This window comes from Leptinotarsa decemlineata, unplaced genomic scaffold (assembly GCF_025532065.1).
Source record: "Leptinotarsa decemlineata unplaced genomic scaffold, Ldec_3_MD MMD2_tig00003798_RagTag_RagTag, whole genome shotgun sequence".
In the NCBI taxonomy this organism is placed as follows: Eukaryota; Metazoa; Arthropoda; class Insecta; order Coleoptera; family Chrysomelidae; genus Leptinotarsa; species Leptinotarsa decemlineata.
This window is the reverse complement of record NW_027412596.1, coordinates 224,415-243,840: the sequence shown is the minus strand read 5'-3', so window position 1 is coordinate 243,840 and position 19,426 is coordinate 224,415. Positions and strand designations below refer to the sequence as shown.

Here is a 19,426-nt window from a genome sequence, read left to right as displayed (position 1 = left end):
CTCGAAAACAGATAGAGATACGTATAGAACATTATCAACAAAAAAGTATTAAAATACTATAGCGATTCCAAAAATGTATTGATATACGGGGTGTTCCATTTAAAAAAATATAATTGCTAGGACTTTTTGATAGAAGTGGCAACGCCGCAATGCTGAAAATATTTTAGATCGATAGACCAGGTAAGGAAATATGAGAGGTGAAAATTTCAGAAAAATCATGCTTTGCGTTTTCCAGAAACGTCTAACCTACCATCGACCGTGAGTCACGCTGTATATGATTTGAAATCTCTGAAAGAACCAACCTATATAATAAAATGAAATTAAGCAAGGAATTTGAAATTGAACAAGTAAAAATGAAATAAATATTGATAAGATTTTAAATCAACTCACTTCCCGACTTTTCGATTGTAAGTATCCACAATCGTCCTCGGGTGGTTACTGGACTATTCCTTCGAGATAAAACTATTTGCCCTCTATCCTCTCTCCGCTACAGTAGTTTAATGGAAGTTGACCGTTTTTTCGCTTGATTGAAGGTTTCCATATGTTGCGTACTTCAACGCTAGTTTGGCTGAATGCGTCGTTAGACAACATATATAACTTTCTTTCGAACCAGTATTTCCCCCTGTGGATGATCTCAGTTTGAAACTACTTGATGTAGTGTTGATGAATCCAATCATGCTCTGCTATTGCTGGTTTCTCCTAACTGTCCGTTTCCCACTGGTTGTAAAGACTTCTCCTCCTTGTGAAGCTCTTGATGTCTTCTACCCGAAATCCGTTCCATCATCACTTTGTGGTGACCATTCCATTGAAGATAATTTTTATTGATACCTAGTTCCTTCTCGAGACCGTTTTTCGTATAACATAGCCAGAAAGCACCATCCACTAGAGTCTTGATAATTTATTCTTTTGGTAGATTGATGGAGGTTGAATTCATGATTCAGATTCAGATACATCTAAGAATAGTAATTTTCTGTTGATTCCTTTCTCCTTTTTGAACGTGGTGGAAGCTTTTACGCTTTTGATGTGCTCTAAAAAGGTGTCTAGTTCTGTATTCCCATGGTTCCATACTATGAACGTGTCATCAACATATCTCAACCAGACTCGGGGGCTTTTTCAATGGTCAGAGTTTCAAACCATTCCATGTATATGTTGTGACCCTATCTTTCATGTAATACAAAACTTATAATAGATTTACTCGAAAGATAGGCACAATGCGTACGGCAGCTCTTCGTCGGTATGCACTATGGATTTCGTTCAAAGAAACTTTTCTATATCATGAAATTTCAGCAATTGAATATTTTGTTTTATAAAGATTTAAGTTGAGCGCCACACAGTCAATAAAATGAATGGATACATGATCTGGTCGACTGTGAAACCAAATCTAATCAAATTTAGTTCTTTAAACCACGGCAATGAAATGAAACTATAAAAATCAGATATTCTGAAGGTACTTGACATTCACAAAATATTGGCTGGTAAATTGAATACGGGTAGAAATCAAAATCTGAATGTACTCCAAATTTGCCATTTAATCATGTGTAAAACAAATTGTAATAATCCAATAATGATCGTAGTACGCTTTCATTTACCTAAGGATAGTCCAGGTAAAAATATCAGGAAAATTATCACTTATAAGATTCCTGTCATAAAATAACTATTAGGAATGGTATTAAAATTACCTCACCAGAGTGTACTCAGTTCAGGTTTACATTATGAATGGATCAACTCAAAATTCAATAATTGTATCATGTTAATAAAACAGTATTTCGGAAGCAAAAAGTTGTGATTTTCGAAAAAATGACTCAAATGTAAATAATATTTGCCTGTCAGTTTCTCGTCGAGCTGTAGCTGCAGTTTTCTTCGACCAGGAACGGGACAGACTTGGAGCACGTACTCTTCTAATAATTAATATGGACTTAGACTATCTTGTGGACGTAGACAATAACATTTATCGGACTGGACGAATGAAAAACCCACCATTCGGTATATTAACTGAAAATCTATTCCGTAAGGCAACCAGAGATAGAAGTCCTTGTTTTTCCCTCTTTAATGATTCCAAACAAATTCTGTAGAGGCTCTTCAGCAGAAAAACTATTGTAAAAAGTCTCCAATACTAAAACCCTAAAAAACAATTTCCATAATGGAAATTCATTCAAAAGTTCGATTCACTAAAAGGTGAATCTCATACGCAATTGAAAGGTTCGAAATGAATTTTCATACCTTCTTAAATGAAGGGTTCCGTTAACCAATAAAATCACGAATAACGTCTTCAAGGAAATGGCGTCGCTCGTTCTGGAAAAGTGGTTGTGACCCAGTAGAATCCTCAGGAAGTGCAACCTTTTATGGAACTCTCAAAATTTATACATGAAACTATATCCGAAACGATATCGTTCTAGTTCTTGAAAATGGACCACACGGCTCACCACTCAACAAATTCCCTCTCGAGTTTCTCGTTCATCACTCCTTTCCAAAAAATAACACCACTCCTTGCCGTTCTCTTAATCAAGAATCACCTACAGCGCAAGTCTATTCTGAGGAATTCACCCAAATAATTTTGGCAACATCACATTCCTGACTTTCGGTTTAACGGAAATAGAAAATCTACCTCGAAGGGATCCGAATGAATCGGTCCTATTGGAAAAAAACTTATCAATCTGTACCAGAAACTAAATACCATATGTGTAATGAGAAGTGAAAATCTTAGCGAGGCGAAAGGTGTAAATTGGATTGCCTACTCCTCAGAAACTTTCTTTAAAATCAATTAGGATTACCTCGGTGAAATGAAAATTAAATGAAAAGTACAGTAGGTTTTTATAAACGCTACACAACCCCTCTCCCCAAAAAATAAAATAGACCACCAAAGGGATATTTTATACAACACGGAGTACAATTCATTGAAGTATCGGCTACGGTAGCTCTGCGTACCACACATCCTGTGAGGATAACTGATATCGGCAAGTCTAAATCAGGATTTGTCATAAGTCGGGAAAAAGTCACAATCAAATATGTCTGCCTCAACTTGAATTGACTATACAAAAACTAGATACAATTTTCTTCAAGAAAACGATTATATCAAGAAGACATAAAAACTAATCAGAAACAACAACTGATAGTACTCTCAGAATCAGGAACCTCGTGCAATAAGTTCCTTCATCAAGAATGATGATGGTAATATCTGTAGAAAACCTAACAAATCCAACATAGGTTGAAATAGGAGATCACTAACAAAATATTACCCTACTGATACTTCGGAGTTAGAACCAAAATAAAGTTTCATATCCTTAATATGCCAATCTCCAGCATTTGAACCATCTACATTATCCAAATTATAGACCGAACGGGAAACTTTTTTCTTAACTATACCCAAGACATACTTTGGAGCCAATTTTGCCATGAATTTCGAAGACGCTTCTGACAATACTTTATTTCTTCTCCAAACTTTATCACCTACATTGAACGAAAAATCTCTTTTCCTTAAATTATATGATTTTACGTTTTTCAAATAAGCCTTATGGAGTTTTTCGCAAACTTCTTTGTGAATAACTGCAAGGTCTGACATTTGATCAACGAATTTATTTCTGTCCCTAGGACATAAATCGTAAAAAGACGTATCAGAGATGTAACCGTAATAATTTCCAGAAATAGGTATATGTCTTGCAAAATTAAGGAAAGCGGGGGCGTAATTATGAACTTCATGAACAGAAGTGTTGATGGCATATTGAATGTTAGGAAGTTGGAGATCCCAATCCTTGTTATCTGTTACATAACTACGAATTACTTGCCCTACGGTTTTGTTGTTGCGTTCTACGAAATTACACTGTGGGGAGTAGAGAGGCGTAAACCATATTTTTTGTACTTTGTAGGAGTCTGCTAATTTTTTAAAATCCTTTCCAGCGAATTGTTTTCCATTATCACAGATAATAATCTGTGGAACCCCGTACACTAAGAAAACTTGTTCTTCTAAATATCTGACGATGTTAGAGGCTTTCGCATTACGTAACGGACACAGCAAAGTGTACTTCGTGAAGAAATCACCCACCACTAGCAAGAATGTAAAACCTTTCGTAGATCTTGGAAACGGTCCCATTAAATCAACGGCGATAGTCTGAAATGGAAACTTTACCGATTTCTCTCCGCCCATCAGTCCCATCTGAGAATTATTCGGAAATTTTTGTGATTGGCAAACCTTACAAGATCTTACGTATTTCAATATATCATGAGCCATTTTAGGCCAGTAATATTGAATTCGTACTCGAGTTAACGTTTTAAAATAACCAAAATGACCGCTGGAAGGGGGATCATGTGCATCTTTCATAACCGACGAGCGTAGTGATTTAGGAATAACTAACTTCCATTCCCGTTCGTCAGATTCTATTGGTAGTCTGGACGGAATAAACTTGAAAATTGAGTTTTCTTCCACTTTCCAGTGAGTATATAAATTAGGATTCTGGAGTATCTTCTCTTTCAAAGAAAGATACCAACGATCACTTTCTAGTGGAGACATTGTGATGAAATTCAGTTCTGAAATGTCGCCAGAGGGTTTTTCATGGGTCATTCGGGACAAGAAATCTGGGACAACATTCAAAGCACCTTTGCGGTGGATAATTTCAAAATTATGTTGTCTCAGTTTAACTGACCACCTTGCCAATCTACCACATGGATCTTTCATACGATTTATCCATAAAAGACTACTATGGTCAGTAATAACTTTGAAGATGGTTCCCTCCACGTAAGGACGAAACTTCTTCAATAGAAAAATTAAACTCAAAAGTTCACGCTCCGTCACGGAATAGTTGCGTTCTGCTCTTGATAGCGAACGTGAAGCGTAAGCAATAACTCTGTCTTTGCCACCTACTTCTTGGGTTAACACTCCACCTACACCGACATCGCTAGCGTCGCACTGAATTGTGAAGGGTTTGGAGAAATCTGGTGAAAATAAAATGGGTGCTGAAACCAAAGCATTTTTTATCTTAACGAAAGCTGATTCAGCTTCAGGTGTCCAATCAATAGGTTGTTTTTTCTTTTGTCCTTTCAACAGACTACTTATGGGTGCCATAAGAGTAGAAAAATTATCGATAAATCGACGATACCAAGAACATAGCCCAATGAATCTTTTAATTTCCGTGCTAGTTGTTGGACGCGGGTAGTTGATCATAACTGACACCTTTTCCGGGTCAGTACGGAGTCCTTGGCTGTCTACGATATAACCCAAATATTTGAGAGACGTTTTGAAGAATTCGCACTTCTTCAAATTTACTGTGAGGTTCGCATCTTTTAAAATATCTTTGACTTTAGTCAGGAGTGAACAGTGCTCATCAAATGTGGAAGAGGTAATAATCATATCGTCCAAGTATGTGAAAATTTGTGGTTCAAATTTTGGTCCGAAAAGAGCATCTACTAAACGTTGTTGGGCTTGCGCGGCATTAACTAATCCGTATGGAGTACAAGTGAAGTGAAATAATCCGCGTCCGGGTACACTGAAAGCAGTCTTTTCCTTAGACGTCTCGTCTAATGGAATTTGCCAGAAAGCTTTTCTTAAGTCAATGGTCGAAATGAATTTTGCGTCGCGAAGCATGTTCAAAATCCTGTCAATTCGCGGTAAAGGATAACTGTCATGCTTTGTGATCTCGTTTAACTTGCGTCCATCGAAACAGAATCGATATTCGCCAGAAGATTTCTTCACGAGAAGTACCGGACTATTCCAGGGACTATGTGAAGGTTCAACAACACCTAGTTTCAACATGTCGTCAAGCTCACTATTCATGATTTCCAATATGAAAGGTGACATTTGGTATTGGCGTTCTTTGAATGGTTTTGCATTTCCGGTATCGATAGTTAGTGTCATTTTGTGAGTTCGTCCAAGACGAGTCTCACTAGACACTTCTTGAAAAGAATTAATAATTTTTTTCATTTGTTGTGTTTGCTTTTGGTTCAAATTATGTAAGAATAGTACATTGAAAGCATTAGCAGAATCAACAAAGTCAGAGCTGGTCAATATCTGACTCGCGGTAACATCACTATAGACATCCCACGTATTGTTTCTGAAATCAATCTTAACTTTGAATTTTTTGCAAAAATCGCTACCAAAAATGAAAGACTGTGGTACGGAAGGAACGATTAACGTAGGAATTACCTGTATTGTTTCGTTTATGCGTATTGGCAAATCTACAATACCCTTTATCGAACGTTCTGTTCCATCTACTGTACAAATGTTTTTATGGACACTTGGAGAGATTGTGAGTTTCAGAGATTCAACAAAATCAATTGCATTCTGTCCCCCAACGGTAACATTGGCCCCACTATCCAACAAACCAGTTGCTACTTTACCTAAAATATCTACAGAAATGTAGGGCCTATTGTCCCGTGGTTTTTGAAGAAAGACAGATTCAACTTTTTTTGGACATGGCAGCACATCCGCCTTATAAAAATCTCTGACAAGTTTCTTCCAATCTTCCCAATCTCCTTTTGAAAAAATATTATTGGAACTTGCAATAAAATATTTTTTGGCTCGGAAATTATTTTGAGGTCTGGTTGAGCCACAGCGCCCATCCCCCTTGATTAGTTTTTTGAGTTGCACTTTGGGCAATCCTTAATCGTTACATCCACCGTACCACACTTGAAACAAAATTTATTTCTATTACCGGATTTGCAATTTCTAAACGTATGATTTGCTAAACCACACCTCCAGCAAGATATTACTTTATTTGTCAGTTCGACCTCTATACTAGAAGTAACATTATTTTTAACATTTTTCTGTCTGTTATAAGAATTGTGTTTATTTTTTCTGGGCCTACTATCAGAACTTTCCCTGAAAGGTGTGCTATTTGCGATATATGCCAATTCAGGGTCAATCAGACTCGACACTGACTTAGAAGATGAAGCTAAACTCAAAATATCTGCCTCTTCTAATCTTTTACAAAGGGTACTCATGGTAGAGACACTATCAATGTCACTTAGTGCGAGTCTTTTTTGATACTCGGCTTGCAAACCCAATTTCATGTATTTTATTTTAGAAATTTCCGATGCAGGTCTACTGAGTCTCGAAAACAATGTTTCCATACAGGCAATGAAAATTACTACTGGTTCAGTTCTACCTTGCTTCCTAGCCTTTATCTGGTTCCAGATTTCGTCATCAAAATCGGAAACCAAAAAGTCTTTTTTCAATCTCGCAACTAATGAGTCCCAGTCAGAAACTGAAGGTTTAATTTGACGAAAACAGTAAGTGGCTTTTCCCGCAAAAAGATCTGAAGCTGATTCAAATAATTCAGTTTTGGTAAAATGGCGCGCTTGTGCCATTTCTTCAACTTTTTCTATAAAATTTAGAAGGTTCTTTGGCTCCCCGTCAAAATGAATACCCAATTTGTAAACCGGAATTGACCTCGATGAACTAGTTGAATTATGAACATTATTCCCTATCTGAGCTGATGCAGAATTCAAATTATTAGCTACAGTTGAGTTATGTAATGGTTGAGAGTTGTATTAATTTCATTTTGTTCCACATTAAAATCATAAAAAGGGTCAGAGAGCAATTGAACATCAAAATCTTTTTGTCGTTCTTTTGATAACAATTTTGCCAAAGTTTTTCTCTTATCGTCTTGTTTCCTATCTGTCACAATACCTCGAATTCTCAGTTCATAGTTTAGCTCACTCAGAAGTAAGTTCACTGCGCAAAAGGATTGTTCCATTATGATTTTCTAGCTGCGAAACCGAAAAATATTATTTTGATTCAGAAATGCGATAATAATTCAATCTGGCAACGGTGTGTAATCAAGAAATGAAGAAGGTCAGAGGCGGTAAATAAACAATGAAACTTAAACAATACAGCTTAGAAATTTCGCTCCAAAATATGTCACAAGAACAGGATTAAATTCAAGGTCGCCCACTATTCCATATCACTCACCAAAAAACATGAATTCCTTTCTTCGATAAAAGTATGAACGACTCTGTGAATTCTTACTTTCAAATGATTTATGTACTAGAGATTTTATTTCTACAGTCATTCAACTCAGCCAGTGGATATTTTGTGAGAAATTCAATTAAAAAAATATCAAGAAATGAAATGAATGAATGAATGTTCAAAGAAATAAATTACTGAAATTTCGGTTTGATTACATTTTCGGTGCCCCACGTTCGTGCGCCATTTATGTGACCCTATCTTTCATGTAATACAAAACTTATAATAGATTTACTCGAAAGATAGGCACAATGCGTAGGGCAGCTCTTCGTCGGTATGCACTATGGATTTCGTTCAAAGAAACTTTTCTGTATCATGAAATTTCAGCAATTGAATATTTTGTTTTATAAAGATTTAAGTTGAGCGCCACACAGTCAATAAAATGAATGGATACATGATCTGGTCGACTGTGAAACCAAATCTAATCAAATTTAGTTCTTTAAACCACGGCAATGAAATGAAACTATAAAAATCAGATATTCTGAACGTACTTGACATTCACAAAATATTGGCTGGTAAATTGAATACGGGTAGAAATCAAAATCTGAATGTACTCCAAATTTGCCATTTAATCATGTGTAAAACAAATTGTAATAATCCAATAATGATCGTAGTACGCTTTCATTTACCTAAGGATAGTCCAGGTAAAAATATCAGGAAAATTATTACTTATAAGATTCCTGTCATAAAATAACTATTAGGAATGGTATTAAAATTACCTCACCAGAGTATACTCAGTTCAGGTTTACATTATGAATGGATTAACTCAAAATTCAATAATTGTATCATGTTAATAAAACAGTATTTCGGAAGCAAAAAGTTGTGATTTTCGAAAAAATGACTCAAATGTAAGTAATATTTGCCTGTCAGTTTCTCGTCGAGCTGTAGCTGCAGTTTTCTTCGACCAGGAACGGGACAGACTTGGAGCACGTACTCTTCTAATAATTAATATGAACTTAGACTATCTTGTGGACGTAGACAATAACATTTATCGGACTGGACGAATGAAAAACCCACCATTCGGTATATTAACTGAAAATCTATTCCGTAAGGCAACCAGAGATAGAAGTCCTTGTTTTTCCCTCTTTAATGATTCCAAACAAATTCTGTAGAGGCTCTTCAGCAGAAAAACTATTGTAAAAAGTCACCAATACTAAAACCCTAAAAAACAATTTCCATAATGGAAATTCATTCAAAAGTTCGATTCACTAAAAGGTGAATCTCATACGCAATTGAAAGGTTCGAAATGAATTTTCATACCTTCTTAAATGAAGGGTTCCGTTAACCAATAAAATCACGAATAACGTCTTCAAGGAAATGGCGTCGCTCGTTCTGGAAAAGTGGTTGTGACTCAGTAGAATCCTCAGGAAGTGCAACCTTTTATGGAACTCTCAAAATTTATACATGAAAATATATCCGAAACGATATCGTTCTAGTTCTTGAAAATGGACCACACGGCTCACCACTCAACAAATCCCCTCTCGAGATTCTCGTTCATCACTCCTTTCCAAAAAATAACACCACTCCTTGCCGTTCTCATAATCAAGAATCACCTACAGCGCAAGTCTATTCTGAGGAATTCACCCAAATAATTTTGGCAACATCTCATTCCTGACTTTCGGTTTAACGGAAATAGAAAATCTACCTCGAAGGGATTCGAATGAATTGGTCCTATTGGAAAAAAACTTATCAATCTGTACCAGAAACTAAATACCATATGTGTAATGAGAAGTGAAAATCTTAGCGAGGCAAAAGGTGTAAATTGGATTGCCTACTCCTCAGAAACTTTCTTTAAAATCAATTAGGATTACCTCCGGTGAAATGAAAATTAAATGAAAAGTACAGTAGGTTTTTATAAACGCTACAATGTTGGCTATAATTGGTGGAAATAGCAATCCCCTTGGCAGTTCCACATCTTGCGTGAATAATTCTTTCTTCAGTTTAAAATAGTAGTTCCGTACACGACGTTCTAGGTAAGTTCGTTATATCTTTCTGTTCCACGTCTTCGATCCTCTGTACCATTCGAAGTGAACGTTGATGTAAAATCTTTCCACGTTGGAACTGAAAAATTGATATTGCTCCGTGACTTCGATTGCCTCTAGTAACTTGAGAAAATGCCTCGAATCCCACGAAAGATGAAGTTTCTCCTTGTAGTGGCACTTTCAATAGAAAATATTTGGGGGTCATGTTGATCTCTCATGCTCTGCATGAGAAACTGGTAAGCTTGACCATAGTCTTTTCATATCCTCGGAATAAATCGCTGGTAGCAGATCCGTACCGGATGTTCAACTTATGTTTGGAAGTAGTTGATATGTTCAGCGATCTCATAAAAAAAAATAAACATGGATTATCAAAAACATGAAGAAAATATCTTCATATTGAATCAAACCCATCGAGTCATTATAGTGTATTCAGGTGATATCGAAGTTCAATACTGAATTTGTTTGTAGATCAAGAATGCAATATGTTCCTTGACCTTGACATTCTAAGGAAAACATTATACAGGGTGGGGTACCGAAAACGAAACAGACTGAATATCTTCAAAACACATGTTTCCTGAAAAACTGCAAAATGACGTCTATTTCTCATCCAAGGGAAACATCTTTTTATCATAACCTGTTCCGTATTCCAAATTATGATACTTCATTTGCAAGCAATTTTGACATAAATTTGGTGAAAATGCATTAAGGAATTTTTCTAAGGGAAAAAACAAAATGGTAGCTTCACAGTAGCAAACAAGATTTGCAATTATGGTCCGATTCGAATCAAAATTATTGAATGGGTATTTTCAGGGTATGAATTCGATTCAAAATTGGAAACTTTTGGGCTGGAATATTTGGCGATCGTATTATTGATCAAGTTTTTCTACCAGGTGATCTAACTGGGGAGATATATTTGGAATTACTCGAAGATGCAATTGATCCAACGTTAACGGACATAATAGAAAACGATAACCGATACCTTGAGCATCACTCAATATTCCAATAGGACGGAGCTTCTTCATATTTTGCTGTAGCGGTTTGTCAGTACCTGAATGGAAGATTTCATAGGCACTGGATTGAAAAAAAGGAATGCACTGAATACCCATCTCCGATGATCTCCCAATTTATCCTGCATCCCCCTTAGAATAATTTTTGTGGAGGAAACATTTAAAAAGAGAAATATCCTCCACTCAGCCATGTTAGTTGGAAGATTTACGTCAAATAACCCCAGACATGATCTAAAATATCAGACAACGCTTCGAGACGGACTTATACTCACGTATGGCAGTGAATGGAGAACACTTCAAACATCTACTGTGAATTAATGAAATATGGATTGATCTGAATGAAATTTATGCACAATTTTCAAGCTCACGAAAAAATAGTTTTTTCAATTTTTCTTCTTTGCTCGTAAATGTTTCACATTATTTTTCAAATACAATATCATTAGTTGGAATACAAATCAGTTGTTTTTCCCGCAATAGGGGGACAAAATGAAAAGTCAAGTAGCGAATACCATGTCTTAATTCCTTAAGCAATACATTTTTCAATGCAGTGTTACACTTAGTACTTTCCCTATTCCAATTGTATGAGTGACCAATGGGTGGAGAGAGAGGTATGACAGTTGAAGTTACAACAGGAAAATGTCCCCCTTGGATTTAAAATCGATATGTTTTTACATTATTGTCACAACACATATGTTTTGAAGAATTCGTTTTCGATACCGGGTCGAATCGAACTATAAATACAAATTTCGCTCGCCATCTTGTTTTGTGCATCGACAAAAAAAATCATAATTTTTGACACTAAAAATCCCCACATGGTAATTTTGATTCGAATTGGACCATGATTACAAATTTCGTCCGACATCTTGGAGTCACCATATTGTTTTTTTGCATTGACAAACAAATCATGTTTTTCGATCATAAAAACCATCACTTATCAATTTTGAATCAAATCGGATCATAATTGCAAATCTTGTCCGCCATTGTGGAGCTGCCATTTTGTTTCTTCCATCAGAAAAACTCCCCAATGCATTGTCACCAAATTTCTGTCAAATTACCTTGCGAATGAAGTAGCATAATTTGGAATACGTAACAGTTTTTTTCCCACAAAAGGGCGCTAAAGTAGAAAGTTAAGTAGCGAATTTTGACATGGCCGAATTCCTTAGGAAATTACCTTTTCAATAATGCGTCACACTCACCACTTTCTCTGATACTGATCGAGGGGTGGGGAAAAGAGGTATGACAGTTGGGGTTATGATAAAAAGATGTCCCTCTTGGATTAAAAATCGACGTGTTTTTCCTTTTTTTTCAGAAAACATTTGTTTTGAAGATATGCGATCTGTTTCGTTTATGGTACCTCATCCTATATGTTGTTCAATAAAATGAGTAAATTTTGCGACGAGCTTTAATATCATATTCGTGTGCAAGGTTTCCCACTTTTACATTCAAGAACATGTGCATAGAAACTTCTTTGTCAAAATGTGTTCTACCATTGAGTCACTTTCTTTTGTTTATAAGAGTAGGTATATAACTTCATTCTATCAAAAATCTATGAATTTCTAAACTATCCGGAGGAAATTCCAAAAATTGAATAATATAGATAACTTCAATTTTTGGCGCCAATTTTCTTAAATGTTTCACATTGCTCTATCGCTCTTAGAACTGTCCAATTTCCACACAATTCAAACATCATCATGGGTAAGGCATTCATCTTCTCAAACATCTATTGAAATTTCACACTTTCTGATATTTGCAGAGCACTTACCTCTCGGAAAATCCACACGAATGGAACACGCAAAATAAATAACCGCCGCTGTCTGGGGTTTCAACGAGAGTTTATTCAGTATCAGCAAAATTACAGACAATGTAGTTTTGTGTATTTGTTGATGGTTTAGTACCTAAGAGACATCAAAAAAATTCTCGCATCAGATAAAACTCTGAATGAGGTAATCCTCAAAAATGTTTGAAACGTTCCTGATGAACTGAATTATTCATAATTACGAATTGAAAATGAAATTGATCCAACAAACTCCTTCTCTAAGAACTGACTATGATATACAGTTGAAATCATGCTTCTAAATACAGTTTCATTCTGTGACAAAGATTTCAAAAAGTTGATGAAAAAATTGGATAAAAACCCTCAAAAGTCGAAACTTGAGCAACTAGGTATTAGGTTTTGTCTTTCAACTTGTAATTTCTAGCGAAGATCAGATGAAACGAAGTAATGATCACTTATTGTCCCAGAATATAAATCTCACTCGGAACGCACTGATCAGATTCATTTTGACTATAACTATAATAGGAGGTTTACAAAACTGCCATACGTGTTTCGCTATATTTCCTCAAGCAGGATATGATTGAATTGTCTTGCTTTCAAAATAGCGTTGAGTACATTAGTGAAATTCATATAAATAATTATATGAAATTTGAAAAGAAAAAAATTTTGTAAAAACCCATTTTTACCATTCCTTTCACGAGAGAATTCGTGAAAGTATCATAATTTTGAACAATTATTGGAAGTTCTATCCTGGGAATCATGGGTTGTTAAGGGAATTGATACAAAAATTATTTTGTGAAATATCATTATTGATATATTGTATGATCATAAATTTTCAGATCTCTTATCCAAAAAGCTCTGAATGATTTTCTATCCTGAATGAGCCATATGGTGTACAGAGTACATGAATTATATGACATGTAATAAGGCTCTCTCTGACTCTTTCTCTCTCCCTCTTTCTCGCTCTCAGTCATTGAACTATCCAAAAATATTGTAAATAATAAGAAATGACCACATGAGAAGTAATCGCTTATTTGTTCAAAATAATATTGAGATTTTTGTTCTATCCATATGATTTCATATTCTGCAATCATCTAATACGAGAAAAATTGTAAAATGGTAATTCTCAAGAATGGGCAATCCTAGGTTTATTATTACCGAATTGATTTCTTGAGTTTTGTGTCATATATTTTCAGGAAATGAGGGTGTTCCTCTATGCAATCCGTTTGACATTATTATTACAATAAATCACATATATTTGCCTAAGTACGATGTACGTTTCTCAATATCCAATACAATCTATCGTCTGAAGAAATGAGAGTTCTTAGAAAATTCAAATTGAAATAGAATGTTTTCAGGAGAGATCAATTTTTGGAAAAGAAAGGTTTTGGCTTTCTACTTCTCCATATTGATACAAAACAAATATGAGAATTTTTCAAAAGAAAAAAAAAGGAATCATTTCAAAAATTACTATATAAAAAGATGTATAGATCATGCAAAGAAGTAACTTTCAGGAAAAAAACTGGAAAAATGCCCTCTCGAAACAGCTGAATTATACGAAAATCACTTTCCTCCATTCCTTCCTTTATTTGGAAGATTTCCACATTTTTGTATATCAAGATCGAGAAGCAGAAAGCTGAAACCTTCCTTTCCCAAAACAATACCATTATGGTAAAAATGCGAAGATTTTGAAGTCAGTCGATGTTCTGATGATTCTCAGTATGAGTTCAAATTAGATATTATCAAGTTTATTAAAAGATGTTCGCCAATGTATGTCGAAATATGTGTTGTATTTTTGTAAAACTGTTTAGTTAAATTATCACAATGAAGTGTTTTCTGAATACGAGATCAATTCAATGAATGATTCAAGAAAAGTAAACACTCGAATTCTTCGGAAAAATGTCAAACTGTGATGCGTGTTGATATGTGGAATATTACAGTATGGTATGGCAAGTTCTGACTTCGTAGTAATTGAGTTAATGATTTATAGAACTTCATGTCCCTGTCGTGAAATAAGTGAAATGATTATTACGATTGATGAATTTCACTAGTTCGGACTTCCATTGTCTAATATATAAAATGATTTGAAATCTCTGAAACAACTAAAAAAGAAGAATTAAAAATGAATAACTGAAAATAACAATTATATTGAGCAAAAATAACCTAAATGAAATGATAGTGAAATAAAATACACGTAAAAATAGAACGATTGAACAAAAAATAAAGAAATAAAAATGAAAATAAAAATAAAAAGTTGAGAGATTCCAAATCACGTCAGTTCACGACGTTTCGATTGTTAGTATCTAAAATCGTCTTCGGGTGATGACTGGACTGATTCTTTCGAAACATGACTATTTATGGGTCGTTCGAGTACTTTCACTTATCCCCGCTTTCCAGTGCTTGGCTAAAAGACAGGAGGAGCCTCGCAGGAAAGAGATGCCGTCACAACCAGTGCTTGCACTTCCCTACATCAGAGGGTTATCGGAGAGGATGAGAAGAATTAGTCCCAAGCACAACATCAGAGCCTGCTTCAGATCCGGTAACAGTATCCGTAGCAGTCTCACGAAAACCAGGCCACCAAACGCGGACTACGATTCCAAGAATTGCATTTACCGGATACCCTGTGAGTGCGGAAAATCCTATATTGGTGGAACTAAGAGGCCATTGAATGTTCGCATTGCCGAGCACAAAAAACACACACAGCGAAGGGAAACCAGCAAATCAGGAATAGCAGACCATGTTTGGACCCATCAACACAACATCGAGTGGTCCCAAGCTGAGATCAAACATTGAGAGAAAAATTGGTTCAGGAGAAAATTCAAGGAAGCCGCATACATGTTGTCCAACATCGTATTCAGCCAAGCTAGCGTAGAGATACACAACATATGGAACCCCATGATAAAGCGAAAAATGGCCAATTCCCGCCAAACGGTCATCTTCCACTGAACCAGTGAAGCGGAAAAAATGGAAAGCGGGGATGAGTGAAAGTACTCGAACGACCCATAAATAGTTATCACCCGAAGACGATTGTAGATACTAAGAATCGAAACGTCGGGAACTAACGTGACTTGGAATCTCTTTTTATTTTTATTTTCATTTTTATTTCTTTATTCTTTGTTCAATCGTTCTATTTTTAATTGTATTTCATTGTACTGTCATTTCATTTCAGGTTATTTTCGCTTAATATAATTGTTATTTTCAGCTATTCATTTTTAATTCTTCTTTTTTAGTTGTTTCAGAGATTTCAAATCATTTTATATATTGGACAATGGAAGTCCGAACTAGTGAAATTCATCATGAAACATTGTCAATCACCATCAAACAAACATTACGATTGACATTCAAAAAAGATAACAGCCATAAAAATTTAGATTGATAAGCCAGACCTCTCCACCTGTATCCATAAACTTTCGAATACATCCGTGAAGGTGCTGTTATATAAATTTTGTTCCATTGAGTGATATATAGACGACAAAATATTATAAATAGACTTTTTCTACACCCGTACTCTAACAATACACTTATATGACCATAATCCGTTTCATAATGATATCCATTATGATACAGATTTTTCATAACGATACAGATTATCAACCAATAGAAACCCATAATTTTTCAATCAAGAATCCTGTTCCTTTGTTTGTCCTGGATTCTAACCTAAGTAACTAATTGCTTTATTTGTCAAAATCAGTTTTCATATTACCTACCTATATTATCAAAATGTCTGAAAACAGCGATATAGAAGGAATACCATCGACTCCAAAATTTTTAAAAGATCAGATTAATTACAGTTGTTATATTCAATATAAATATAATTAGAATTTTTATAGTTTTCATATATCCATGATAATACCATTAAGTTTGTGTTTTTTTTAAAAAATATGAGTTAATTACTGTAAATGTGTTCAATACAAATATAATATTTATAGTTTTTCATTATTTATCGGGTTTAGAAAAAATGGCGTATGCAACTCTCATGTAATGGTTATTAATACACTCGCATACACCATACAAAACTCGCCTTCGGCTCGTTTCGTATCCCGGTTAATGCTCGTGTCTTAATAACCATCATTACATGATCGTTGCATAATATACTATTACTAACAAATTAATCACACTCAAAAAATAATTCGAAGCATTCATTTATTTCTGAAAAAAGTATTCATTGAAATAACGTATACATCCTAACAAAAATAACACACAAAAGCTAACAAAAGTAATATATATTATATTAACACAAATTTGATTTCTTCACTGTCGACACTAACACAGTAAAAGTAGTCTCTGCTACTCGTAGAAACTTTGAAAAATTTGTAAGCTTGTGAATACAGACACAATCAGTGTCTGCATCCACAAGCTTCCACAGACACTGATTGTGTCTGTATTCACAAGCTTTGTCGCCAAAAAGTAGTCAGTTTCCGAACTGAATATATTGCTGTCATCTGTGACATTCAGTGTCACTTTCACCCCATCGGCACTGAATCAATTTTTCAGTCTACCATTTCTCAGACAAAATATTTTCTAATACGGACCTAGTTTCTCATGATTAACTATCAAATCACCATGCATCAATATATATATATATATATATAGGAACTTTGTGCAAGAATTTTCAATATGACTCAATATTTTCCACTTCAGACTAACATGAAATGGTTGGAAGTGAGTGACAATGATTATATTTGCACTACTTTGAATGATTAGATAAGGGACTTATAGATAATTAATCAGTCATTTGTTGTACTTATTTGTATATGCTTGCTAAGAATTAACGAAGTCTCTCCTTTTGAATTTTCAGATCTCTCACGGAGCAGATGATCCAAAGTGAATAGTTATGACAGTTTCACTGTAATATTCAGTGGGATATACTGTTCAATATCCTGCAGTTAAAGCAGAAATTGTTGAAGAATTTGTTGATACATCGTTCTATGTTCGACCCAAATTTATACACGGAAACTTACTTCTCAACCAGTTGTATCGTCTGATTTCTCACTCATGTTTTTTATAAAGCCTGGGGACAATTTTTTGTTGATTTTGACATAATGTTCTAATGGCAAATGTATTAGTTTTCTTGATTATCAGTCACAACGTCATAATATTGAATGAGGTTTTTGTTTTCGAATTGGTGCTATGAAGTATAATACATTCATTCTATTGGTAACAGTGTGCTGGATGACGAGACACCTGTCACTTACTTGCCTGTTCACATAAAAACCATGAAGTTGATTTTCATCGAACTTAATGGATTTTCGATCGATAATGATGCACTTATTTGAATGAGTTTCATTTATACATCACGTGTAATGATTTGGAAAAGATTCAGCAAAACTCAGACGAATAATTTCCGAAAGGTAGATGCAATGACGTGGTAACCGATTTTTTTCAGGTACCTACTACATTATTTGCCTCTTTGGAAATATGGATAGTCAGAGCAAAGAGGTAAAAATTGAAGACATAACCATTCATTAATTTTATGGGGCCGAAATATGTGAATACAGAATACAAAATCTTAGTAGAATAACGAAATTCTAGATTTCATACTCTACATAATATAAAAGATTGGAGTACTTAGAAAATAATGGATGAAGTTCACTTAACATTATTATATTCCGTAGAAAAAATAGAAACCGAATAGCTCGATTTTGCTATATTATTTTCAAGTACCTTTGAAAATCGTTTCTTCGTATAACAAGATTATATAACATTGTATCTGAATTGAAATAGTCCTCACAAAAGGAAAGTATGGTATTCATTGATTACTCTTTTTTGTAATTGTGATGCACTATTTGGAACCTTTGGTGTAGTAACGAATATTACTGGAGTTCTATCATACTCCATTCAACCGATACTCAAGTATGGAAGGTTATTTCTTGACGATAAGTGACGAAGGTCAATATTCAGTTGATTTCCATTCAATTATTGTCTCTTTATATTGATTTTCTTCAAGAGAGAATAGAGAGTAAGTTCAAATTATTTTCAGATATATTATCCAATTATCTTGATAATGACTGAACCAATTTCAAAGAAAATCACAGAAGTGATAGAGAGATAATACTATATTCATATGATATATCACCCGACCCCCTATGCCATTGAGAGATATATGGGCCTTAGCTGCTGCCCAAAAAGTGGTGAAGTTTCTGGCATGTACAAAATGGAAGTGGTCTTTGAAATTTGATCACATGTCTGAGTTATGAGGGGTGGTCAAGGTGTTGTTTAAAATCTGTTGATGTATAGATAACTATTCAAAATACATCAATATTCATAATCACCTGTAGCTGATTATGATCCAAGTGAACGTTTGAACGTTACCAATTTAGGTATATCGTAATTGTTAATCCAGATTAAAGAATATTCATGAGAAAGGAATGACGTAATTATGTGCAGCAATCTTTTGACAGTGGAACTGAAACCTCCGGCGTTGAATTATTTTAAAACGTGCTCTGCTCTCTAACACCAGCAATGCTTTCTCTCCTTATGACGTCAACTTTGTTGGTGGAATGCGCATCGAGATATAATGCAGTTCTGATGCTGTTTTTTAATTTAGGTGATAGGTGATAAATATCTGAAGATGAAATCACAAAATCTGTTTTTATTTCTCCAGCTGAAAATTAACACTGTACAGTGGGGCAATGTCTAATGATTTGCATTTTGAGAAGTCTTCAATATTGAAAAGGTAAGATACCATCTTTGTTAAGTATATCTTGTC

The 19,426-nt window shown here is 34.8% G+C and overlaps 1 protein-coding gene and 1 long non-coding RNA gene across 3 annotated transcripts in view; one reads left to right on the top strand and one right to left on the bottom strand.

Annotated features, from left to right (window-relative positions):
* LOC141483654 (uncharacterized) overlaps positions 1-18,578 on the top strand; it is a 50,581-nt gene extending 32,003 nt beyond the window's left edge. For both annotated transcript variants that reach the window (XR_012466209.1, XR_012466206.1), the window contains exon 4: positions 17,516-18,578. This is a non-coding gene — a long non-coding RNA (uncharacterized lncRNA). The remainder of the gene's footprint in view (positions 1-17,515) is intronic.
* The window catches only part of LOC141483653 (twitchin-like), a 437,930-nt gene that overhangs the window by 354,445 nt on the left and 64,059 nt on the right, over positions 1-19,426 (bottom strand). The gene's annotated exons all lie outside the window — the stretch shown is intronic.